General features: G+C 38.0%; 1 protein-coding gene across 1 annotated transcript in view; it reads left to right on the top strand.

Moving 5' to 3' along the window:
- The first annotated feature begins 4,345 nt into the window (after positions 1–4,345).
- IL1RAPL1 (interleukin 1 receptor accessory protein like 1) overlaps positions 4,346–27,632 on the top strand; it is a 1,308,770-nt gene continuing 1,285,483 nt past the window's right edge. Inside the window, exon 1 of the mRNA XM_003793744.2 lies at positions 4,346–5,244. The gene's annotated coding sequence lies outside the window, so the exon portion shown is untranslated. The remainder of the gene's footprint in view (positions 5,245–27,632) is intronic.

The raw sequence follows: 27,632 nt of genomic DNA, 5'->3' as shown, positions 1-27,632 counted from the left end.
TGGTTTTATTTAAACTGTTGTCAGCATGGAATGACTTCTGCATTCTCTCCTGGAAGTGGGTGAATTTCCATGGTGAGCAATTCCTCTATATACAGTTTGCAAATCATTTTGGGAACCTTCCAAATGAAAGGCACTGTATAAATATACCCTCCCACCAGCAGCCAGCCGGCTTTCCACCGGGGATGCATTTGCATCGCTTATGTACATAGTGTTTCATTTGGGGCATTGCTTTTATTTTTATGACCATAAAAGAAATATTCACAGTATGAACAATAATGTAAACTGCATTCAAGAAGATATATATTTGTATATTTTTATGATTCAAAACTTAGAAATCTGAAAGAAAAGCAGGCATGGCATTTTTCTTTCCTGTTACTGTTTGCTCTTTCATAGCATTCTTTATTATTCCTGAACTTGACGGTGGAATTTCGCTAAAATGCTCAATTCTTTGTGCCTCATTTGAGAATATGTGGTGGTGGGTTCAAATGAATGTTGCTGGCAAAAGGCCTGAAAATGAAGGGTACTTGATTTTGCATGTATTCATGTCTGTAATAATAGTTTGCTTTAGCATGGCCTTTTTGTGGATGGAAGCCTCTTTAAGGAGAAAAAGAGAAAAGGAAGCAACCTCAGGTATTAAAATACCTGCTGAGTAACTTAGCATGATAATGGAAACTTTCACAGATGGAACTGAAATTGAAGAGAAGTATTTTAGCCTTCATAACAAAAAGGGGGCTGATTTCATAGAGCATTACAGGGAGCTAGACTTTGATTCATATCATACGGAAAATGTTTAATGAACTTCGAAATAAACTGCCAACAGAATTAAATCAGAACCTCTATAAATTATGTATTTATTTACGTAGAATCATCTGCATACAAAAAATGTACTGAATTATAAATTCTTAATTTACACATCCCCGTAAAGTTTAAACTGAATAAAGTACCCTACTCCAGACGTATTTTCTAGCCTTAAGATTTCATTAAAAACAGGACATACCCCGAATATTCAGAGAATTTTGTAAAACAGTATTTTAAAAGGTAGAGCAGTGACATGAAATTTGAACAATTAAGTTTCAACTACCAGTAATTAAAGGAGGAATCAATAAGAATTTGAGTTAATTTCCTGTGTTCACAATTTTCTATCATAAGTAGTAAATTTGATATTTTCTTACTTTTTATTGCTGAAACAATGAAGGTGATTTTTGAAACCTTAGTTATAGGAAAGTAATGTTAGGAAATAGCTTACTCAGATTATTTTGTAGTTTATAAAGTAGACGTTATTATATTCTTTGTCTCCTCAGCCAGAATATTACTGTAGGTAAACTCTAATCTCATACTCCCAGTAATACCAACTTTATTTTATTATAATGAATTTCTGACATACAATAGCTTGACACTTTTCTTTTTTATTAGGAGAAAATAAAACAGCAGTTTCTTCAACTGAGAAAAGCTGGAAGCATGGAATTGATCTGCAGCCAGTTTTTACTACAAACCCCATAATGCTTTGCATGGTAGCCTACAATTCCCACACTGCAGTGCTAAACTTGCTGTTAACCATCCTGTTACTGGAAGGAAAAAGAACATTTGAGAAGAACTATCTAAAGTGCAAGGATTCTACTTGAGTAGTAAATTATCAATTTTTTTCAGTATTTTGAGGTTGACTTGCTTTTCTTTAGGAAAAATATATATTTAGAGATATGCACGCTATTTCCTCATCCTGAGCATACTGCTGCAGACTCTCAAAGGATGTGTCAAGGTATATATGTCTCATGGCAAAGCCTTATTTTTATACCTACCATTGAGTGGTATAGTTTTCTTACCCTCTTTGGAGGGAGGTCAGCTTCATTCAGATTTTAAAATAAAATCACAATCCATTGTTTAATGCTTTAAATATCTGCAAGTGAGAACTTGGTGAAGTAATTAAAATTCTTAGTTAGATGCACCTTGCAGCTGCCGTTCATCTCAGTTGGCAACAATGCAGCTACATTTTGTTCTGACACATATCTTCAGAAGAGTTAGAGAACTGAAGGAAGGCAAGAGGAAAATGTTCCCACACAGTTCAAGACAGTTCACACAAAGAGGATCCCATGGCAACAAACAGCAAGGCCCACAGTTGGCTCTGTAGGATCCAGGAATAGACAATGCTTCACCTCAGATTCAAACAAACACTTCCCTTCCTGGATCTGAAGCGAAAGTGTTTTAAATCATCTCTTGCAACGGGATTGCTATGGTCAAATGTTCACCTGTGTCTTTAAGATGCTTTTCAAAGCTCTGGGTGCTCTCTGGAGCTCATGCCTAGGTAGCAATTATAAGTTGTGCTCTGTGTAACCGACTTGCAGAGCATTGCAAACACAGGACTTGATGTCTACACCATATGGAGCTGGACCACACCAGGGCAACTGGTTTCATTCCAACCTGTCATTTTACAGACGAGGAAACTGAGGCCAAGAGTAATTACAGTGATTCCCTCAGATAATGCTGGCTACTTGAGAGGAGAATTTGGACTCATATCTAGGATTTGAGCTTACAGTCCAGGACTTAAACTTCTAAACTTCCCTTGAAGCAATTAAATTTGTTAATTGTGCCCCCTCCCAGTCTCCTTGAGGTCTAGTTATTCACTTGTAAATGGGTCAGCTAAAGGACTGTGATACAAGGTGTGGAAAATGTGGATCATCCCCTGTGAGAGGAGGAGGGTGTATTTTCTCTTCACCTCTGCTCTTCAGTTTACTTTGAATTATAGCATGTGGGGAAGGAGCAGGGGGAAGAGAATCACTCACACAGAGGAGGTTAATCTGGGTGAGTTACCGCCAGAAAAACCGTGTAAGACTTGCCTAAGCACTTTAACTACATCTTCCCTCTGCTTGGATTGGAAAGTTCAATTTACGGCTTTTTCCTTCGAATTACAGATTTAACTCCTTTCCTACTCTCCCAGCTCTCATTCATTCTCACCTGTGCCCTGATTTAGTCCTTTAGCTCACATTTTGCCCAATTTTTGAGGTGTTTCCATTATCTTTAGCTTGTGTTTTACTCCCCAAATTCAGCAATGAGACAGTTCTCAAGGGCCCAGGCTGCTTTACCTATTTACTGTTCTATTTTTGCTTTATCCTGTTACACGCCTTGCATTACAAAAGCTTGTGGAATACTTTGTAGCCTGGGTTAAGGTTTTCAAGAACAGGAGCTCCAGAGGGTCAGGAAAGGTTGCAGGGTGGGGAGAAAGAGCGGTGACTGGGAAAGAGTCTCTTTGCCCTTTAACTGTCCTGGCTATCCCTTATCCAGAACCTAACCCTGGCTGCAGTGTAAACATTAGCACTTTGGGGAGAGGGTGTTGCTACTACTCTAAGTGTGGGCCACAGCCCGGCAGCGTTATTATGGTTCACGGGCCAGCACACTAGAAAGGCAGGCTCTCAGGCTTCACTCCAGACCCGCCGAATCAGATTCTGCCTTTATACGAGACACCCAGGTGATGTTCCAGAAGCACAGAATCACGTGGGAGTATTATACTTTCCCAAGGTATTTGGGCAAGGACCTCGAACCGAGCAAATACTCTCATTAATTTGCCAGTATCTACTTTGTCTCTTTCTTCATCACAAATGCACTTCAGAAACCCGCAGCGAACTCTTAAGTGGGGAACTCTATTACGTGGTGGGTGGGAGGAGGATCTTCTTCAATCCCCTCCTTGCAGCCCCTCCTTCCACCCCTCGGCCCCCACTCACCCTTCCCTCAAGCCCCACTCTCTTAGGGAAGATCTTGCTCCCACCGAGACTGAAGGAGCAGCTGCGGGAGGGTTGCTGCCTGAAGGACTTGCAGTTTACATACCAATACAGACAGAAGCACTTTGCAAAACTGCCCTTTAGAATCAATTCTCACCTTGCCCCCTGAGGTTTGGAGCCCTACCCCCGCACTCCCCTCTCTCTTGAAATCCATCTTCAGGGGATACTGAGAAGGTGAGGGGGGACCGAGGTCGGGCGCAATAATCAATCTGCTTCAAAGAGAAAAGATGAAAAGGAGGTTGTAATGAGTGTGTCAGCCCGGGCATCGCTCTCTGTACCTTTCGGCTTCCTAAAGAAATAGAACCGTAATTCGAAGGCGGCTAATGCAAGACTGGGTAAGCATCCAAATTTGCCAGTCCCCTTTTGCCTGGAAGGACAGATTCCAGTTATTCGAGGAGGCTTCCCAGGGTCCTTTCCAAAAGATTCCCAGGCTACCCTCCTTCCTCTTCATTCTTCCGAAAACTAAAACTCGAAAAGCAGTGGCTGTCTGTGGATTGGCTAGTACTAAAATATCCATTGGGTGGCAGTAATACTATCCTCTTTATGACTTGCAGCAAACCGGAGAATGCATTCAATCAAATGAACCGATCTTGTAGAAACACTGGAATCATTTATGCATTGCAGTTTCTCTTTCTTGTTTTCGCTCCTTTTTCCCTGGGATATTTTGAGTGGATTGTGGCTATTAATCAAGATCTCGTGTTGTCCGTGTTTTGCTTGTCGTTTTTGCTCAGGATTAGCATCATTCAAGACAAACGCAAAGCTGCTTCTTCCCCCCACACTCTTTTTTGAAAAATCATTTTTGGGGGCTTCTGAAGAGAGCTAGGACCCAGGAGACACCTTCCCAAACAGCAGGGGTTGTGTGCTTTCACATAGCAGTACAGTACAAGGAAAACCCCGTCGGATCTGTTATTGCGGGATACTTGTGAAATATACATAGGATTCTTTCTTATGGCTGCATCCAGGATCTGGAAATTTTACTTGGGGACCAGGAGGATTTGAAAGGATACATGCATCCAGAAGATTTGCAAGCAAGACTCCAGTTCTTGTCATAGAGCTCACAGACTTCTCACTTATCGGCCTTTTTGCTTCCTTTAAAAAATTTTTTACTTTTATTTTCCCTCTCTTTTTCGGCTCTTTACCTATCTCAGTCTCTCCTTTTCTATCTGCCTTTTCTTTTTTCCCCTAGTCTTTTTTTCCCCTGCTCTGCACCTGGATTGTATCTTCACCAAACAATCGGGTACTTTGAGAACTAACTGGAGACAGTCTTGTAGGGAAGATCTGTATGGAATTATCTGCTTTTATGGTGAACTTGGCATTTGTGAATGGGTATCTTGTTCCTCATATTAATTGCTAGCAAAAACAAGAAAAAGAACACAGGAGTAAAACGTGGATTTTTTTGAATACGCATTGTGATGACCAGCAAATACCTTACCGACTGATATCCAGAGGAGAATAATTTGGAAGACTGTTGTGGGTAAGGTCATTTTATATATGCAAACCCATTAGTGGCATGAGCAAACTTGAGCATTTGTACTGGGAATGGGTGACTTGGATGATTGCTGCATCGCATTGATGGCTGTGATGTGGCCGTTATTGGCACTGAATGGAATAACTGCAGTTGGGTGTGTTGGTGCGTGTGCGTGTGTGTATGTATGTGTGCCTGTATTCTAAGTGTAATTGAAAATAAATCAAAGCATCACTCTCCCTCCTTAATTATTGTGATATGGAAGAGTGTCTTGAATTAATTCCGGGTAGGCACTCTTTGTTTGGATGCAATATTTGTGGCCCCTGCGTTAAGGAAGGGGTAACAGCAGTAAAAGGAACACTTAGTGAAGAGCCTCGTTTAAAATGAAGCGAGCTACTCTTTATTCATTAAAAGAAATATGTTTTCCACTCAGTGCAGCATTCTGCTGCATTTCACAGCCGCAATGGGACCAGGGGCATCCCACTTCTCAAGTTCTTAAACTTTAAGGTGATAATCGTTGTTAATTGTTCTCTAGGTTGTGGTTAGAGGAGATTATTAAGTGCCCTGGGCTACTTTTTTTTTAATCTACTGTATTGTCGCTCAGAGTGTAAAAAGGAAAAGAAAAAGCTGAAAATGATGACTGAAATCGAGAAGAGTAGGGCAGTATTATCCTAAATATCACCACAGTGCTCTTTTTCTCAACTTCAATTGCCCGATAATATAATTATTTAGCCAATACCCCAAATAGCTGATGCTGTGACCCACGTGCAGAGGAGTCGAAGGTCTGGAGCGGAGACCGTCCTTCTCTGGCAATGCAGCTAGCTTAAGAAATGCAAGCGATTAATTACACACTTCCCTTTACCGTAAGTTGAAGATGTGTCCTATCTGCTACATCTACATTTTACCCTTTTGGTAAAAAGTTAGAGACTAGAGCACTAAGGGTGTTTAAGCATATTCTGCCTGGGAAATGGGATAAAAAAATCAATATTGATGACGTGGTTCAGTGCACTGTACTGCAATGCTAAAGTCCCATATTCAGTACCTATGATGAAAGAATGGAGCATTTACATGTGTTATAAATCTTACCTGGTAGATTGATCCGAAGGGGAGGGGAGAAGATATGTAGATATGTAGGAAGATGGATGGAAGTCGTGCATAATCGGTGATTATGTAACTTCATTACATCAGCGGGCTTCAGTCAACGATAGTGAGATGAAATGATTATATGGAGAGAGGCTCCATCGCCCTGTTAACTTTTGAAGGCTTGTAACAACTAACGGAGGAGGAGGGCAGACAGAGATTAGCTCCAAGGGTCCTGTAAACCTTGATATCTGTGGCGAATTTAGCATGAGTTTTCTCATAGTGAGTTGCTGAGGGACATCAGATCATGTAAGCTTTAGGGCTGAACAAGAGCAATTTTAGCCACACCCGTGGAGAGTCAAAATGAGTCCGCAATCTTTCACAAGTGCCCCATTGAGTAATTGGGGCTGATAATCCCAGCCAAGGTCATAGTTCTTTACACTATTGATTGAAATATGTGACCCCAACTGAGTGGAAAGTTAAATCCATTGAAATGAAGACTGTGAACGGAATGACTGTTTAGGGTCCTCTCTCCCATTTTTCCTGGTAGAGCTTGATGCAGATTTCAGTCTGGTGATTCCCTCATAAAAATGATGATTGCTTCCATAGTGTGTCAGAAACGAGTGTTTTGTACCTTTTTCTTTGCCATGACAACCTCTTCCTGGGCCATTTTAACCCTCTGCAAAAGAGAATTAAAACATTTAAAGGTAATAATGAAATCCTGTCAAATAACAAAATAAATGGCATTGGATTCATTATTAATACAAATCTCAGAAATAAAGAGAAATCCATTTTCAAGTTTTACTTATTGAGCAGCTTAAAAGACATGTTGCAGCTGCCTGAGACTTTGACCATGAGACGAGATAAATGTACTGTGCTCACTGTCCAGAGGAGGGACTACTGCAGAATAAAATGTCATTTTCCTTCATGTTTTATTTGGGGCTGGGATTTTTTTAAACAGAAAATACATATCAGCTCCTTTTGGCCTTCCACTCTTTTAGGATCTGTTTTTCCCTCAGGAGATCATATATTCGTGAAAAATAAAAATGCTAAAATCCTAACCTTGCTCATCTGAATCATCTTATTATCTAGTTGTGCTATTTCCTATTTCCCTTTACATTTATTTTACAAAAAAAAAAAAATAAAAGGCTAAATGACTTTTCTGTCAGGGAGATGAGATGATTCTTTTTGTTTCTCTTTTATTTCTCATTTTCCATTGCCTTAGAGTCCTGTGGAGTCATGAGTTAGGATCTAGACACACACTAAGTAACTTTGAAGGATTTACTCATCCCCAATCAGAAGGGTGGTATTGTGCAATGAAATTTTGAGGTCCGATATATGTGGTGACTTTCATATTTCTGCAGGACATGCACAAACATGGATTTGGAGGTTTGCTGTTCCTTTTCTATAAAAAATCAAATGTGAAGTTAACTCCTGATTCCTTCCTTCAGGGGTCAGGGTAACACAACGGCTGCTTCCAGGCTGTTAGTCTTCAACTATGTGCAGAAATATGGCCTGCAATGATTTTTCCTATACTCCTTATTTTAATATTTTATAAATAACTTCCTCAGTTGTTTTCCTGACTTGAGCCACACATATATTACCAATGGGGACATGCTTTGCAGGTTTTATAAGCTCAACAGGGGTTGGAAATTATGCCAGAAAAGAAAGGAAGCCTGTTTAAAAAGATGCTGGCCGTGAAACATACATACACATGTAATTGCTACCCTTTTACGTGAAGATTGCATGTACCCACATTAAGAAAGGTAGTTTCAATCATGTTAATGGCACTTTATAACCTGTTACTTTCTTTAAGAAGAGGAATATAAAACCAAGGCAGAGGCAGGTTATGACATTTTTCTTACGTATCTTACAAATCAATAATATAAACCTTTACCTAATAGGAAAGCATTTAAACATGAAAGCAGTGGGTAATTTAAAACATAATATCTATTTTTTCTGTTGTATTGCCTTTTTTCATCCCAAATCATGTTGTGAGATTAGAAAATATTGGGGAAAAAGAAGAAATACCATTTATCAATATGGAAGCTAGTTATTTTGTTTCCAGACCAGTTGCTTCAGCAAAGTCAGGAGACCTAACAGATAAGTAATCATAGTATTCTTAAAAGTAGGGAAAATTTTTAGTGGAAATTTTATTATGTTTCAAGATATATGAACAATACAGTGTCACTTTAAAAGTGACTACTAAATAAAACATTTTTAAGAACCACTAAACTTTGAAGATTAAGATGTATATTTCAGAATCTGTTAGTTTGTTATACATTGAAATATTTGAGATATATTCTGCCTTACAATAGATAAGATCTTTGGCAAATCTTGTGTTTTTTATAAAGCAGACTACTCTATACTTCATGGCAAACAAAGAAGTGTTGATTAATAAGATTTAAAAGTAGCAAGCTTTCTGGTGATGCTTGAGTTATAAAGCATAATTATAATGGCACCATTTGGGCAGCTAGAGATAAGGTCATGTCAGCATTTTTATTATTAAATTTCAATCCTATTTCTATTAGGTGTATCAGGAATCTCAAAAAGGAAGGAGTCTAGTCTCTGAGGCATCAAGACACTGTAGAATTCTGGGCTGAGTCAGAGAGCCTGAATCGTACTTCTGGCTTTGTCAGTTAGTAGCCTGTGACCTCTGACACCACATTTGGCTTCTTAGTGTACCAGAGAATCATTAAAAAATAAAGTAGTTACGTGTTGCTCTAAAAAAAAGAAATGTGTGTGTCTTTAAGTCCTTACCACCATCCTGTCTTAGAAATATATGGAACCTTTATTATTAAGGATTCCCCTGAGTCTTACGAGTTTAGCAGTCCTCCTCCCCATACTTTTATTGTAAATCTTTATAGTTATTTTCTAATAGCAATTACAATTGTCTGGTACATAATGTGGTTCAGCGATTAAGCAAGAGAGACAAATGAAAAGCTTTAAAAAGCTTTGGTGGCTAACTTTCACTCTGTACCCAGTTTTTTTTTCAGGGGTACTCATATGGAAATATGCTTGTCTTAAGTAATTAAAAAAAATAGTTGCTTTTGAGTGGCATTCTAAGAGTGTAACTGAGGATTTCGTGTGTGAGTGTTTTAAGCAGATAGCTTTTTACAAAAATGCTCCTGAGTACTTAGGAGTTTCTATTTCTGGTACCAAGAGGACATAAACAAATGTACATAAACAAATCTGATCTTAAATTGGGCCCATTGACCAGAAAGCGAATATCCTCTGTTTAGTAACAGAAGCGTAAGTTTGAATACCAAGTGTGATAGAGGAAATGAGAATATAAAAAATCCCGGTTCTGTTTGGAATTTTTTAGTTGCAATAATTACTAATGTTCTTTAGGGGGAGGCAATCCCCCATATGTCACTACTAAAGCTGCATTTCTTTAATATTCTTGTTTCTTAACATAGAGATATTTTTATATATGCAATGGGAATAGTTACTGATATGAGCTTCCATATGTGTTTTTAAGTGACTGGACAATCAGGTTAAAATGTAAGTTTTTATATTTTGCTCAAGGTAAAATTGGAAAGTAGAAAATTAACCTTGCAATAAATAAGCAAATAGACCGGACTTGAAGAATTTTCATGTTATAGAGAAACCGTCTCTTCCTAACTTCCCAGTGTCTTGCTTTTCATGTTAAGGAATATTTCTTTGTTTCTGATGACTTTTATCATGCATATTTGTCTGACTTTATTGATGCCTATAGATAGCAAGCATTTCCTTGGTTTCCCATATTTAAAATAATACATGTTATTGACGTTATACATTTATGTCTCATGAGAATATTTTAGATTTTCTCTAGCATATTTACAAAGGGATGTTATAGGAATGTAGGCAGGCTTGTTTATTTGACAAATTCTGCTAATCACCTCACAAATATGCTTTTAATTTTCACCCAGAGAATGCCACCCTGGAGTGTCTTACACTGCATATAGCCTTCCATTATAGGCCAACCACATGGCTCAATGGGCATACCCTTGTGACTTACCCTGACCATTGGCTTACAATAAAAGATCATCAGTGGGCATGCTTTTTTTGGTCTCCTTATGTAGAAACAATATCCAGGTGTCCAAACTCTAAGACTCCTAAGGCTTTTAGCTACAAAGAAGGGATGACTGAGTGGACTGATACTGCTTTCCTATCACACAATTTGAAATTGCCAAGCACTGAACTGTGGATAAAGCAAAGAGAGAAAGCAAAGCACTTTCATATTTTGCTTCTGAAAATTTGCTTTTCCTGGTTTTCATATCACAACGTTAAAAGTAATCTTCATGACAAGCAATTCAGATGGTATAGTATGCTTACTATTTTTATGTATAAAAATATAATAAATGGCACTAAATGATCTATTGTGTTCCTATAGGAGTTACACATCTAAGAATAGACATTTCTGTGTACAATTAGATAGTACTTTGTAATACTAAGTCAAAATATTGTATGTGGGGTTTGGACTCACTGGAAAAATGAAATGGACTGTGGATTGAAATCATATAATTATAGGGTTTTACTCTTTCAATATATTATGTATCCTATAATTGATGTGAGTTATAATTATAATAAATAATTATATGACTAATTATACAATTATTATGAAATTATTCAAAGCAGTTTATCTTCTCTTGACCTGATCAAAGTGAATTACCTTATCAGTGTCTGGATGTATTTTCTAGTACAAAATTCCCTTTTTCATTTATACAAAATTTAGCAGGCCACTTAATCATCGTGGTACTTTCACTGTCAGTCGATTGGGAAAGCACATTGTAATAATAAATTATTGTGAATAAATCCCTAAATATGAATTGGTATACGGTCACAACAGAGCCTCCTTACATTTTTGAAATACAGTACACTTCTATCTACTCAGAAAGTTTGGTGTATATATAGATTCTAGATCCCTTGGAGTAATTCCTTCAGCCCCAGTAAATAAAAGGTACATACGTCTACAGCCAAAATACTTGCATTGCGTATGCATGTGAATCATGTTCATCTTACATAGGAAATGCAAGTCAAGTGCATCTGGTAGTGGTTTGTGGATCAGAGGAGTTAGATTTGTGGATGGAAGGACTTAGAGTCTATCATTTCCTAAGAATATGCATTTAAAGTTCCAACGTGGGTAAATTCCCATTCAAATTTAGGATTCAGTGGTTATAACTTAAAATCAGTTGATATTTAAAAAATAATTGCTTTTTTAAAAAAATAAGTAAATAATGCTTTTATTGCAGTCAAAACAAAAGTGAATTGTTATAAATATAGTCAGAGATGATTAAAATCTCATAAAAATCTAATGAGATTATATACAGTGTAGGAGTAAAGGATGCTTCATTATGTCATTTTTAAACAAGGATATTGTGAGCCAGAGAAATGAAATTAAGTTTCTAAGATCTTACAATTCCTTGACTCTCTCATGATGCATGATTCCAATTTCTTGGTATGATGTAAGTCCTCAATCGAGTACTTTAGTTATATAGCAACGTGTCCTGGCAAACAGTATTCTTTTTTAGTAGTGCAGCATAAAAAAAAAAAAAAAACTCATTGCTCTTGTTGAGGCGGCCGTTAGCACATCTAATCCTAGGCCCTCAAGCTCCCTTTATTGACTTGTGATCACTCATAGGATGACGTCCTCACTCAGAATCCACGGACTTCATTTTTCCTTTATGCACACCTCAGTTTTGACCTAATTTGATCTCTAGAGACACAGGACAAGAGAGAATTGGGAAAAATGTGTCACTGGTGGATCCCCTTCTCTTTTCCATACTGTCCTTTTCCCATTAGCTTTGTATCTTCCCACCTGCAGGGAAATAATTGCTCTTCTTCAAAGCCCCTCCTTTTTTCCCCTGACTTCCCGGAACATCTCACTCTGGAAATCCCTGACATTTCGGACTGCCATCATTGTCTCCGTGTTGCTTGCTGCCCTCTTGCTTCCAATGAATTCCACAAAGGGGCCTTATCAAAATATTTTTAGCACACTTTATCCCACTTTGAAGAGATAAAGTTTCTATATTTAATTTCTTCCTCAACAGGGTCACTCTGCTTACATAGACAATAATGAACCAATTTTGGAATAATGAAAATAGTGATATTTTAGCAGGTTTGCCAAGCTACAATCACACAGCTACTAAATGAACGAAATTAAGTTGATATATGTGTATGTGTGTGTGCATCCCCGTATCCTAGTGACTGAACTAATATGTGCGTACACACACACACGCACATGTGATTTTTGTCAAGATACTTGTTTGACAAATGAGTCTTTATTAATATGCTAAAGGGAAAAGTCTGATATAATGGGCTTTACCTCTTTGTATTATAATAGTGACATTTGCAGAAAATAAGTCATTAATTTTTTTTCTGACCCAGAAAAATGGCTTCAATGGATTGCATTTCAGATGATAAGGTGGAGAGAGGGCTGTGGAGGACATACTTTTATTCAGGTTGTATCTGGCAGTGCCCTCCAGACTTACTGAGTAGGCAGCTGCCAGCATAAATGAATGAGGAAATGACACTAGCCCCAGACACTATGATGCTTACAAGCTCTCCACCAACTTTATTTCAGAAGAGACAGAGCCAGGGAAGCTAAATACAGCATTAAAAATGGAAAATTGAAAGACTTAGAATGGTATCAGGTATTTTGTGTAAACAAAGCTTCGTGTGGCCAAGGGAGAAAATTTGAATGTAACAAATGGATCTAGTGGTTCTCAGCGTTTGGTTTTTGAATACCCCTGTTAAAGCTCCTAATTGTTCTCACCATGATAGAACTCCTGAATGGTACTCAAGAGGCACCCAGCTCCATAGTGTGCAGAGTAAATGCATTTAAGGGATCTCTAGGGGTTTTGGACTCTGCTGCTTTTCCTTGTCGGAGTTCTCCTACAGGGCCCTTAATAACACAGTCACAGAGCGAGCCGCTGATGTCAGTGGGTGTGCTCTTCTCAGTGAGGGTATGGTTTAGCTGAGCTCCAGGAGGCAAGTGCCCTCTGTCTTGTATTTCTGGGGCCCAGCATTATACCCAGCATAGAGTAGGTCATCAGTAAATTGGTATACAAACAAACACTTAAGCCTTTAAGGGTAGCAAATCAATTTTAGATCTCTGGTCTCTGAAGCCCTTGCTGCATTGTAAGTAGAGACAAAAGCTTCTGATTTGGCAAAGTAAAAAAGGAAAATTGAGTAATAAATGAGAAGGGATTAATATTAGATAGTTTGTCACCTGCCGGTGGACTGAGGGCGAAGAAATGCCCTGCCTTCCTTCTTGCTTCCTTCCTTTCCCTTCCTTCTTCTACATTTCCTCTCCCTTCCTTCCGCCTCTGCCATAGGTATTTAAGTGCCTTCACTAGGATGTAAGAAGGACTACAAGGGATACAGAGGAGAATGATGTCATGTGTCTGGGCCCAAATATGGTTTGTTTAATCAAGGGTATGAGTAATAAACAAAGTCATATACACAGTCATACCACAATACCCATGGGAGATTGGTTACAAGACCCCTCCCTCCACAGATACCGAAATCTGTGGATACTTGAGCCTCTGATATAAAATGGTATACACATCCCCCTAGTTACTTTAAATCAACTCTAGAATACTTATCATATCTAATACAATGTAAATGCTATGCAAGCAGTTGTTGTAGTGTATTGTTTTTGGTTTGTATTATTTTTAATTTTTTGTATTGTTTTTTTCATCAAATATTTTAGATCTTCTGTTGGCCCAACCCCTGGGAACAGAGGGCCAACTATAAATGTAACTCAAGATAGTCTACATGTGTACTTCTTTTTTTTTTTTTTTTGAGACAGAGCCTCAAGCTGTCCCCCTGGGTAGAGCGCTGTGAAATCACAGCTCACAGCAACCTCCAACTCCTGGGCTCAAGCGAGTCTCCTGCCTCTGCCTCCCAAGTAGCTGGGACCACAGGTGCCCGCCACAACACCCAGCTATTTTTTGGTTGCAGCCATCATTGTTGTTTGGCGGGCCCAGGCTGGATTCGAACCTGCCACCTTGGGTGTATATGGCTGGCACCTTAGCCACTTGAGCCATAGGCGCCGAGCCTACATGTGTACTTCTAAGAGAGATGCCAAGTGTGTTACAAGCTCAACAAAGGGTCAGAATACATACACATGGAGGGATTGCTAAAAGAGGCAGGCTTTATTACATTGGGCTCTGAAGGACTTAACATTGGTGTGGAGAAGCTACAATATTCCAAATAGAGGAGAGATCAAAAAATATACATCCTGAAAGCAGGATAAATTGGAGCATGGTTAAGAAAAAGCCAATGTTCTCGTTTGCCCAAGAAGGGGTTGTATGTAATATGGAATGTAGGAAGATACGGCTGGAGACTTGAGCCTGCAGGTCTGGCAAGTGGGGGCCAATGAAATGGGATTGCATGAGCATAAGGAAAACAGAACATTTTAGGACTCATTCAGATTTAGACTTTAGGGAAAAAGGAAACAAATTGGTTGTCTTTATCTACAGGATACCTTCGATTCAGAGTTTTGTGAAGTCCCAAGGACTCCTGAGCGTTGACTTTATTCAGTTGTACTCCTGTTGAACCCCAGCTCTCACCATTCATGTCTTTTTCTTTCCTTTTTCCTAAGATTAAACAGTCACATACCAATGAGGAAAGGGTGAGGGATGGTTCATTTTGGCATTGAAACCACTTCTGTCAGAGCTAGATTAAGACAGAGGTCAGAATTGAAAATTAGCTTTTATTTATTTATTTTTTAAGCAAAAGGGAAGATTTGGTAATGGGGCTGATCCGTTGAAACTATCTTTGCTTTGTTGTGTTAGGAAATTGCTACATACCCTAGCAAAAAAGGCTGCTGTTTACGTGTAACTTTTCAATGAATGCACAAGGAATATGGAGTATGTTTAAAGTTTGCTTCTTTGTAGTGATGGCAACAGCAAAGGGACTCTAAAGTGACAATCCATTTGGAAGGCAGGAGAGGTCAAAGCACCTGGGAAATAAAAAGAAGAAGGAAAGTGGTTTATGTAATAATAAAGGCAAGGTAGAAATATAAATTGCAAATTGGTTTTATACTAAGATCATATGGAGAAGGAATATTGCTTTACAATAGAATATCCATTCAATAATAAGATAATAGGATTATTCCGAACAGGTGTGAACTCTTTTGCTAACCACCAATAATCATAACATTTTGAGTTGCAAATGGAATGAGAAAGTAAGCCTCCCAGTAATGAAAAAAAAAAATCCTCATGCTAGCTTAGTTTAAATTCTTTTCCTTATGAAATACTTTATCTGCACTTCTAACAAGTGGAAGAAAAGAAACCAATTGGTACAGTTTTTTCCCCTACTTTATCTGATTACTCAATGTTAGACGTTCTAGTAACCTGGGAAATGGCCAAACATTGAAGATAAAATGAAAAAGCCGGCTCGGCGCCTATAGCTCAACCGGCTAAGGCGCCAGCCACGTACACCTAAGGTGGCGGGTTCGAATCCCCAGCCCAGACCCGCCAAACAACAATGACGGCTGCAACCAAAAAAAAAAAATAGCCGGGCGTTGTGGCGGGCGCCTGTGGTCCCAGCTACTTGGGAAGCGGAGGCAGGAGACTCGCTTGAGCCCAGGAGTTGGAGGTTGCTGTGAGCTGTAATGCCATGGCACTCTGCCCAGGGGGACAGCTTGAGGCTCTGTCTCAAAAAAAAAAAAAAAAAAAAAAAAAATGAAAAAGCCATGCAATTTACTTAGGCACAAACTAAATGTCATATGCATCATCATTACGACTCAGGTAAAAGAACAAATCACAGGATTCAGCTGTAGTCAAAACTCCCTCTCTTTGCCCTGAGGATTCGCTTTTACTGTTTGAAAGGAGCACAGGAAGATGTGCTTTTAAAAACTTTTGAGGTCAGTAGAATCACCAAGGCGTTCCTGGCTTACCTTTTGGAATTTAAAAAAAAAAAAAAAAAAGTTTCCGGGAGATTTAAAAGACCAAGTATTCAATGAAGGGGATACTCCTTTCCCATTACAATGATCCCGCTGTGTTTATGGATCTATATGTTTTTTTTTTTTCAAACAGAAGTTATGACATTTTTAAGGAAATTCCAACATTTCTGGATATTCACTATGTATTTTTTCATCAACTACAATTTCAAGGTTCCAAGCTCAAAATTTTTTCCATTTTTACCGATTGAATCACGCTATTTGTACACAGCATACTTTTCTTTTACTCCTCATAGATTTGAGACAATGAATTTTTGCTCTGCCACATAGTGTCTCATCCCCTAAAGTAGGTAAGTCAAGTTATTTTAAATTTTCTACTCAAGAATTATGTAGGTGGTATGGGAGATGACTGGCGGCTATTGGAACAGACTGTGCATCAGAAGCTATTTAAACCTCATCTATATTTGCAAGAAAAAAAGAGTTATTGTTTCTTGTTTCCAAAGTTAAAATTCATTTTAGTTTCTTAAGATCCTCATCAGATGTGGGTTATTGTTCTAAGCGTCTTCTTTGGTGTCTCCCAATTTCCTGGAGTCAGAGATTCATATCCTAATAAATCTAAGCTCATGTTCTATTAGTTTGGGCACTCTTGCTAACCCAATCTTATTAGGTTTAATATTAGTTTTAGTCTTACTATTGGCTATGATTATAAAAGTATAAAAAGAATACATACGTGATAAAGCCTTACTGTGTGGCTTTAGTACAGTTTTTGAACCTGAAGGATATTATGGAAATTGAGAATTCAGCTTAACTTCATCGAATCATTACCTAAATCAGAGGTGTTAAATAGTCCTAGCTAGGATAATTAAGTCCTAAGCACTCCAAGAAAGAATTCCAACACTTAAAATGTGCATTTGTATGCATGCAATTTTAGTTTCCATGTGCATCAAAAGGTAACTGGAAATTATTTCATATGTAAGGACAATCTCTTAGAAAAATAATTTGTGTGAGACCTTTACTAATTGTATGTTGGGACGATTAAAGTGTAGAGGGGGATAAGGTAGAGTAATACCCCAAATGTATTCTGTTCTGTCAATCTCATTGTCATTCCTTCTATCATCACTATTGTCTCCATTGTTACCATCATCAAAAAACTGGTTTAATGAAAAATTATTTATTGTCCAATCAAAAAGCAGCTATATAGACCAGGACACTGACCATTGAAAATACAAGTTTAAACCAAGGTCTATGTGACTCCTGGAAATACTGTGAGGTATGTGATTTTTCCTTGTGGTATATGTCTGTGTTTAGTTTAAGCACCTCTCCACTTGTCTTGATCCCCAAATGCTAATATTATATAAATAACTTTGATTTCTGAACGCTGAGTTCTCTTTCACAGAGAATCTCGTATGCTCCCAAACCACCACTAGCCATGTCTTTTTCTTATCAAATGTATCATTCTTTAAATTTACTACATTGTGTCTCTCCAACTTTAATGTAAGGTTTAGGAAGATAGGATTTCATTTATCTAGTTCAATCTTTGTTGCCTAGGAGAGAGTGCCTGGTCCAGAATATGACTCGACTCAGTAATTATCAAAGGAAGGGAAAAAGTGAGGGAGGGATGGAGAAAAGAAACAGAAGAATCTCTGAAGGTGTCCTGTTCTCAGTAAGATAACAGGAGGAAAAAGAGTTTGATTAAAATCCCACTAAGCCTGGCATGGTAGATGTATGGTTGTTTGCATTGTAAAGGTTTTGTTCATGATACAATGCTATTTGCTTATGGTAAAGAGGAAAAGGAATATCAGACAATTTCAAGGTTTTGGTCCTGAACAAAACCTTGTTTTCTCCATCCTTCATGGGGATGGGTACAGGCCTACCATATGCTCTAAATTGCTAGGTCAGTGGACAAAACGCCTAGGATGTCAAACTGAGAGCTTACAAACTCTAGCCAAAGATTTTGGTTACATCAATAATGGAGTATACAATATTTCAAGGACCATTAATCTGACAATAAATTTGTAAGGGGAGCAAAGCAGAAATAGACTAGAACTTATAGTTAGATGGCACTGTAATTTTTAAAAATAAATTACAGGGCGATACAACTTATATTTTTGGTAGCTTCTTAGCTTTTTTCTCAGAAACTTTTTCCTACATATAATTATCCATTATGAAAAAGCTTTTAAAAACATTGATTTCATTTTTATCTCCCTCATAGCATTGATACACCCTTTCCTAATTGCAGAAGACATCTTGACATGCTAGAATTCACACTTGGATCAAGGCAAGTGTGAGTTCCAATTTTGGCTTGACATTTACTAGCTGTTTAACCTTGGATAGGTTACTTAGTGTTTCAGAGTTTTAGATCTCTAAAGAAAAAAAAAAGAATATCTACCTTTAGGATTATTGAGAAAAGTAAAAATAATATTTGTAATGCATATTGTGCGGTGCCTAACAAAAAGTAGCTGTGTAATAAACGGTAAGCCATATTATTTAAATATTTTAACATTTGTTATATTGTTAAAATATAATAGTTAAAAACAATCTTTACTTTTCTCATTGCACTCACTGGTCAATTTTCCATCTTTATCAGACCTAACTTGCTATCAGCATTTGCAGAATGGATCATTCCTTCTGCTTGATATGTTTTCTTCACTTGGCTTTAGGGATACCACAATCTCTTGGTCTAACTTCTATTACATTGTTTGTTCCTTTTCAGTCTATTTTTCGAGTCTCTTTCTTCCCTTACCTTCTCTTCATGTCCGAATTTCCTGTGGCTTTGCTCTTGCCAGGCTTCTCAGTCTCCACTCACCCCTTAGGGATTTCATACACTCTCATGGCTATAAATTCCCTTTCTGTCATACCCTCTAAGTTTATATCTTCACCTTGGGTTCTCTCCTGATCTGCAAACATATATCCAATTGCTTATTTGACATCATCACCTACCTGACACTTGTCACTTATCTTGTCCAAAATTGAACTTCTCTTACCCCCCCCAGATCTACTACTTTTTTTTTTAATTGAGACACAGTCTTACTTTGTCAACCTGAGTAGAGTGCTGTGGCTTCATAGCTCACAGCAACCTTCAACTCCTGGGCTCAAACAAGCCTCTTGCCTAAGCCTCTTGAGTAGCTGGGACTACAGGCACCCGGCTGTTTTTTTTAGAGACAGTGCCTAACTGTTGCTCAGGCTGGTCCTGAACTGGTGGGCTCAGTCCACCTGCCTTGGCCTCCCAGAGTGCTAGGACTACAGGCATGAGCCACCCTGTTCAGCCTCCCCCAAATATATTTTATTCACTTTTCTCATTTCAATTGATGTCACATTTATCCTTCTATTTGTTCAGGACCAAAACCTTGAAATTATCTGATATTCCTTTTCCTCTCTCAGACATCACATCAAATTTGTTACTAAGCTTTGTTGGTACTATCTTCACAGTTACCTAGAATTTACCCACTCTCACCACCTCCAAACTAACTCCATGCCTCTGTTGTCACTGTCCTTTACAATTTACTCTTGATACAGCGGCTACAACTGTAGCTAAGTAATTCTACTTAAAGTAAAATTCTCATAAAGCCCTAGGGATCTTGGCCTACGTTACTTCTTTGACTTCACTTCCCCTACTCACTCAGTCTTTTCTCACTTTCCTGCATGAACTTGGTATTCTTTGAAGGTGACAGCTAAGTTCTCTGGCCCTAGGACCTTTTCACTGTATGTTCTCTTTGTTTGGAAGATTATTTCCTCAGAAGTCTCAAGGCTAAATTCCTTACCTCCATCATTTTTGGCTAACCTGTCATCTTCTCCATTGGACCTAGCCTGACCACACCCTGTAATTACAACACACCCACTTTCACACTCCTGATCTCTTTATCTGGCTCTACTTTTTTTTTTTTTTTTTACCTTATAACTTTTTTTTATAAGTTATTTATTATACTTATTGACTTTTAGCTCCATAAGAGCAGGGATCCTTTTAAGCTATTCCAATCACCAAGAACAGAGTAAACTTGGGAAAAATGTGTTCAGTGAATATTGCTGTAAAATAAAGATAATTATCTTTACCTAAGAGTACTGTTGTGAAGATTTAAATAAGATAATGCAGTTAAAGTGTCACTGAGCCTGGCACCAATTAAGGGCTTAGTAAATGGTGGCTATTGTTAAGTTGCAAACTTATATGATTTATGCCCAAAATCAAAAGTATTGCAACATGATCCCTTTCTTCCAAATTAAAGTTATATTAACTAATATCACAGGAATAGAATATCTCATAGGTATAGACAAGCATCTTCTTTTATTAGGTTAATCTAGTAAAGACAAAGATATACAAATATTCAGCACTAGCTAATAGCTCACATATGTCAGTGAAATAAACTGATACTGTTCTTTTTACTTTGTGTCAGTTAAACTTCCTATAACTTAAAGAATTAGTTACAATTAAAATATTCTCTAATATGGATACAAGTTTTAAAAATCACAAAAAGATGATATGCAAGATTACTGAGAACTTTTACAAGAATTAAAGAGCTAAAAAAAGTGATACTCCCACTAAGCATTTTATTTTTATTATTTTTCTTTTTGCAGTTTTTTTTTTTTTTTGGCCAGGGCTGGATTTGAACCCGCCATCTCCAGCATATAGGGCCAGTGCCCTACTCCTTTGAGCCACAGGCACCACCCCGCTAAGCATTTTAATGCACTTTTCTTTTTTTTTTTTTGTAGATTCCGATGACAGTTTGGATTTTTCCACATGTTTAAAATTTTTGGGTCCTTTTAACATTTTGTAAATAGAAAAGCATAAAACTAATCATTGTAATGAGGTATTTTTATGTGCATCACAAATATAGGTTTTCGTGTGTAGGATTCAATAGAAAATAAATGCTTTCCTTTTCACTCTTTATTTGCAAAAATGCTGAAAGATAGTTGTAACTGAAAGCCTTTTGTAAATCAAAACAAAAAGTATTATTTCTGAATATTGAATAGTTGTTCTCATTTTGTCTGTTGTCCAATCATCAGTTGCCTATTCTAATCGAATACATTTATTCTTCTATGTTTCATGGACATAGCTTAATCTTTTCCAGAAAATTTACAAATGTTTTACTGAATTCCAAGCCCTGGGAAATTAAAGTAGGGGACAGAACGTGTCTATACTTTATCCTGTAGATTTGACTGTAGATGCAGAGGCTCACATTAAGTTTGGGGTGAATGGTAATCTTCTGTATCTATTTTCTTCCACTAAAAATATTTTAAAGATGTTGGCCAAAGAATTCACTAAATAGGTAATTTATAAATAACTATATTGTTATGGTTATTTTAGTCTTTTGGGTGTTCCTCATGCAACTTCATTTCCTTTCCCCAAGCTTGGCATGTTCAAATATTCACCTCTTCCCATAAAAGTTCGTTAATTTTTCTACCACCAGAAAAAGGGTGAGGAATGGCAGAAAAAGAGGAAAAGAGTGGGAAACTTCACATGATTGCCTGGCTGCTGCATTAGATCTCAACATTGTAAGTTTTCTTTTCTAACTATTTAAAAAGAACCACTTTTTCCTAGCATTTTTATTGCTACTCGTGCCTACTTCACTTTGTTACTCCTCTGCTGGTTGTGGGTGGATGGAGTTTGACTACTTCAGAATAGTTACTGGTGGGTGGGTTCAAGAATCTCTAGTGGGTTGGGAAAAAAAGCCATGTTTATATAGATAGTGATCCTTCTATTAAAATCCTAAGTGAGTAATATTTAATAGCTATGTTCACCACGCACATAGCAGAGTCCATCTGTACAGAAACTGATGGTATGTGAAGAGAATTCTGTGAGAGTTTTGGATTCCTATACAAGGTTTGTGAGCAGGGGTTCTAATCTCCAAAAGTTATTGTGTTTTTACTTGGTAGACAAGGGTGCTCTCCTGAAGCCATGACATGGACCTGGGTGCTTGGAGGTCTGCACAAGTATAAGATGATATGAATCTGCCAAGACTTAGCTTTCCTACTACAGTGGATCACAGTACACAGCTTTAGGGCCCTGTATACATTGCTTTGACTACAGATGTAATACATTTAAGTTTATGGTCTTTAAATTGTGGTTAGCTGGGGTAAGCATGGTCACATGACCTACTTAGATGTCAAGTGAATCCATTCTCATCTGTGATTTAAAGTCTGTTCTTTTTTAAGTCTATTTTTTTAAAATATATATTTTTAAACACAGCACTGGAAGTGAACAGTAATGCTGTGTATACATTGAAAGCTAAAAAGCACCATAAAATTTAAAGAACACTTTCTATATGGCCAAACCACTAAGAAATGACAAGTCTTTCCAAATACAGAAAATTTTTAGCTGATTGTTCTTGAAAGACTACTTCATTTAACATGATACTTAGATTATAAGAAATTCTAAATAGATGTCATTATATTCACATTTCCTGTCTTTTCTGCACTTGAGAAAATGCCTTACCTTAGTCTTTACCATTACCTTAATCTTCAGAGATTGAGCAGTCATTGATGCTCATGATTCACTTTATTGCAACAATGCTACTCTCAAAGCATGAGATTTGGGTAACTACAAAATGTGTACAGCTGAATCATAACTTCTGCAAGCATTATCCCAATAGTCAAATTACATGTATCATTTTGTAATTATCACTTGAAAACTCAACATACTAGGACAATTAAAGGTGTAAATGATTTGAGCTAGAGAGCCCATTTTATTAAAAAACATCCTACTTTCATTTTATTAGCAAGTTTGAAGACCAAAATTTAAAAGGACCAAAAATGAACATAATTTAGGTGTGCATTTTAATGAAAAAAGTAAAATGCTAAATGATTAGGAAAAAAAGATATTTAGCATGATGCAACTTCTACAAATGATGTCCTCCCCGTTCTTTAAAGAAAGAAAGAAATTTATATGTAATGGACAGGACGAAATTCACACTGATATTAAGATGTGAATGTTTTAAATAAGTGACATATTTTAATTTGAAATTTTGAATCTAATATAAAATGCAAATTGCAATAGCCCTTAACGTAGAAAAAGGGAAAAATGTACTGATTGAGTTTGGGGAAATTGTAACTTGGGCAGATCTAGCCAGCTGCAATGATGAACAAGGCTTCCTTTATTATTGCTTCAAGAAAAGCTATTGAGTGGCTAGCACAAAGTAGCTGCTTGAATACGGGAATATCCAATATCCCTTTGAGAGGCGTATTTGATTATACATTTTCCCTTTACCCTCTTGTTTCTTTCTAACTCTCCAAGTTCCACAAAAAGCCCCCAAGATCACTGTTGTTATTATCCTCAGTGTTGTTTTTTGACCCAGGGGTTATACTACTGACAACTACTGTTATCTATGTAAAATGATCTCTATCAATCTTTGCCTTTACACCTGATCCTGTTGCTCTTTTGTTTAAAATCTTCTCATAAATCTTTGGTGCTTACAGGATTAACTGTAAGAGGGTTAGCCTGACAGGCATTTTTTTTTTTAAATCTGATTGAAGAATTCTTTTTCAACTTCATTTCTCAGTCTGGTCAAAATGACTTCTCAGCATGTAGGTTGTTTCACAGATATACACACAGATACATACAGATACAAACACACACAGAGAGAGACCTTCCTAATATTTGCCTACCACTAATTTCTGCCTGGAAAACTCTTATTCATCCTTCAATACCCATCTCCGATGTCTCCTCTTTCAAGCCTTCCTTAACTTTTCTGGTAGAGTGTGTTATTCAACACCCCTCCGAGCTGCCCCCAACACCCTCAGCCACAATGATCAGAATACATATTTCTGCTAAAGAATTTGTTCCACTGCAATTATTTAGTTTATCTCTCTCCCTTGTAAGAATGGAAGCTTCATAAGGCCCAAGACAGTATTTATTCACCTTCAAAAAAACTAGCCAGCATATAGGCCTTGTCCTCACAAGTCCCAGCAAATAGTTGTCTGACTGAATGAACAGATTTTCACTTGTGGATTTTGCACAACCTACAATTGTGGGTGCCAACTCAGTGTGCAGAGTTGGAAGCTGTTTGCAGCTCTGCCAGTCAGTTTTATGTTCTGCCAGCAAATTCTTGGTTGTTGTACATTCCCCACTGATAGGATTTTTCCCAACAGTACTTGGCTTGATTACAGTGTTCAAAAATTTTTTTTCACCCTGTCTGGTTTTTTTTCTTTTTCCCTACTCAACTATATTCTTTCAGTTTCTGTGCAGCAGGCTTCTGGGGCATCCTGTTGTTATCCATTCCCCTCTTATACCTTGTCCATCTAAGTAACTTTGTGACAAAAGGCTGGGAGATTGGCTACTTTCCAGCACCTTGTTGCTGGTGATCCTGTATTACTGTAGGCATATAAGTGGTGAACCTGGGCATGCTGCCACAGCCAGCAGTGAAGGTGAATGCATTCCAGTGCCAATAAGGACTAAGGCATGGAAGTAAATCCATGCAGAATTGACTTTGTCGGTGCTTTCTAGCAACGGAGGAAATTACACATGTAAAGTACATTGGTATCAGTGTGCATTATTTGCTTACTTGTAGTTCTAGATGAAAGAACACCAGTGTTCTTTACCTTAATTGTCTTTTTAGCAAGAATCTGATGTTAATGGAAAGTGTCTCACCCTCGTTGCATTTGTTTCTTAGGTTGGTTCTTGGATGGAGAACTGTGTGGTTTATATTCCTACAGGTCAGTGTTTCTCAAACTTAAATTCCAGGGAATTTTAATTCAGTAGGTCTGAGGTGGAGCTGATTTTTTTAATGAGCTTTCAGGTGATACCATGATGCCAGTATTATTGATCTAAGGACCTCACATTGAGTAGTAAGGATATTCAGGGTGGAGTGAATTCTTTGAAAACCAGTGCCAGCTAATGGGCATGCCATGTATATCTTGGGTGCCTCAACAATGCCACAGTCTGCCAGAGCATGCTCTGACACCAACTAAATCAGTTCCCCATCAACACTTCATGTTTGTTCTGATTCTTACTGATTGTTCCTGAGTTAGTGTTCTGCTCACAGAGCTCAATCAAATTAGAGAAGGAAAGAGGTTGGCCTCCCCATCAAATCTTTGATGAAAATGATTTAGTACATTAAAAGAGAAAATCACTCTCTTAAGGTCTGAACCTCTTAGCTTATAGAAAAAAATGAAGTTCAGTTGCCAGGAACCAAGGGGTCCAGTGAATTTCTACTAGGTCTCTTTTTCTCCTAACCCTCCAAGAGAGCAGTAGTAGAGCTATCACTTGCTGAGTTCCTGCTATATGTGGGTGGGTGCTGGGTGTTAAGTGCTAAAAGTGCAAAGAGGCATAAAACATAATCTTTTCGGCTCGGCGCCTGTGCCTCAAGCGGCTGAGGCACCAGCCACATACACCTAAGGTGGCGGGTTCGAATCCCCAGCCCGGGCCCGCCAAACAACAATGACGGCTGCAACCAAAAAATAGCCGGGCGTTGTGGTGGGCGCCTGTGGTCCCAGCTACTTGGGAGGCTGAGGCAGGAGACTCACTTGAGCCCAGGAGTTGGAGGTTGCTGTGAGTGTGATGCCATGGCACTCTACCCAGGGGGATAGCTTGAGGCTCCATCTCAAAAAAAAAAAAAAAACATAATCTTTTCCATGAAGGAGTTTACATTTGACTCCATTAAAGGTGCAGCATTTTGAGGGCTAGAGTATGTATTATTTGTCTTCATATTTTGAAAAGGATACTTAATAACTGCTAATTAACTAAAATGTTGCTAAGATACAGCATAAGAAGAGTATATTGTAGTTTAAGGCTAAATCATGACCCAAATTTATGACATGGTTAGGAGAGCTAAAGTGATAATTGCATGCCACCTCCAGTCTGTAAATCAGAGTTTCCTAATCCTGCTTTAGACATAAAATGTGGCCTTGGGCTAAAGACCACCAGTAGAAAGAATCCAGTTGGTCAAATCACAAAAGGCGTCCTAGAGTTTTAATTTTATTTCTCAGTTCAATATTATATGCTCTTTTGATAGCTACTAAAATTGTCCATGCAGCCAGACTTTCACAGAAGAGATGAGAGAAGAACAGATAACGGTAGAACACTGTAGAGACGACTAGGAAAGTAAAACACAGATAATGTAGGTGTTAGCCAACTACCACCCATGGCTCAAATCCAGCCTGCCACCTGCTTTTTAAAATAAACTTTCACTGGAATACGGCCATGTTTTAGGTGTTATCCATGGCTGCTTCTATGCTACAACTGCAGAGTTGAGGAACTGCAACAGAAATGATATGTCTTGCAGAGCCTAGTAGGTATATCTGTGAGAAAAATATTGCTGACCCCTTAAAATCTAAGAAGTAGGCTCACTTCTCATGTTTGTGGGATCAGGGCAAGAAAACAAAGAAAAGGCCTTTCATCTATGGGCCACGACTCCACTCTTTCCCTTCCTGTCTCTCCCCTGTACTGCAAGGGGCTTCAAATATAACCCTCTCATATCCAAGTTCGAGCTACCCGCCCCACACTCCAATTTTACAAACACCTGTACCGTTACCTTCTTTACCTCATTTGGGTGTACACCCAAACATTGTTGTGTCTGTCCTCAGGAAGTGAACAGAGGGAAGAAGCCCATGGAGGTCGTAGAAGTGGGCCCAGGCCTCTTGGGCAAGAAATTATTAGTTTTGGGATGCCAGATTGTGGTCCGAAAGATGAGGGAAAATGGCTTTGGGTACACACTTCCTTAGTTCTCCTAGACTTTCTGGCCCATTGTAGGGGCATGGCAGAAACAGAACAAGAGTAGGGTCCTCTAAAGGGAGGGGCAAGACAGGGCCTTCTTTGCTTGGGTTAAAGGGTGACAGTGCTAAGGAGTCCTGATTAAACTGGAAGCCAGGCAAGGGGAGTATTAAGAAAGTTTTTTAATTATTCCTTGATGGTTGTGAGAATTTTGTTGTGCACAAATGGTGAAGAAAAATTCCAAGGAGGGAAAACTAGGAACAAAGTCATAGAGATGAAAAAGCTTTAAACACTAGTAAAGAATGGCCAGAAAGGAGGGCTTCTCTTTACTTATGGAAATATATGGTGCCTGATTTTACCCTTGCAGTAAATTCTTATGGCCTGTATGAACATTTTTTTCTGCAGTGGAGAAGAAATTAAAACATACAAGTATATTAGTTAAAATCAGAACCTGGAATGCTGAATGTTTGTTTCACTGCCAGTACCATCAATAGCATCTTGCGCAAATCTTTGAACATTTCTACCTATATGTTGGGACGATCAGGGACTGTTCTAGTCTAGATCTATGATTCTTAACTTCGTGCAGGGCATCAACTGTTACTAATGGGAATTTACCCTATGCTTTAAAAGTGAGTGGGATTTGGGAGAGAAGGGAAAGAATAACCAGTTGTAAATTGAGAACCAGTGCTCAGTCTAGATAATGCCTCAGGTTGCTTTTATTTTAAGACTAGACTTAAATTAAATGGCATAGTTAATTAGTAGCTGAGCTGAAATTAGAAAATAGTC

The sequence above is a fragment of the Otolemur garnettii genome, unplaced genomic scaffold (assembly GCF_000181295.1).
Source record: "Otolemur garnettii isolate 467f Iridium unplaced genomic scaffold, OtoGar3 scaffold00072, whole genome shotgun sequence".
In the NCBI taxonomy this organism is placed as follows: Eukaryota; Metazoa; Chordata; class Mammalia; order Primates; family Galagidae; genus Otolemur; species Otolemur garnettii.
This window is presented reverse-complemented; position numbering and strand designations above follow the sequence as displayed.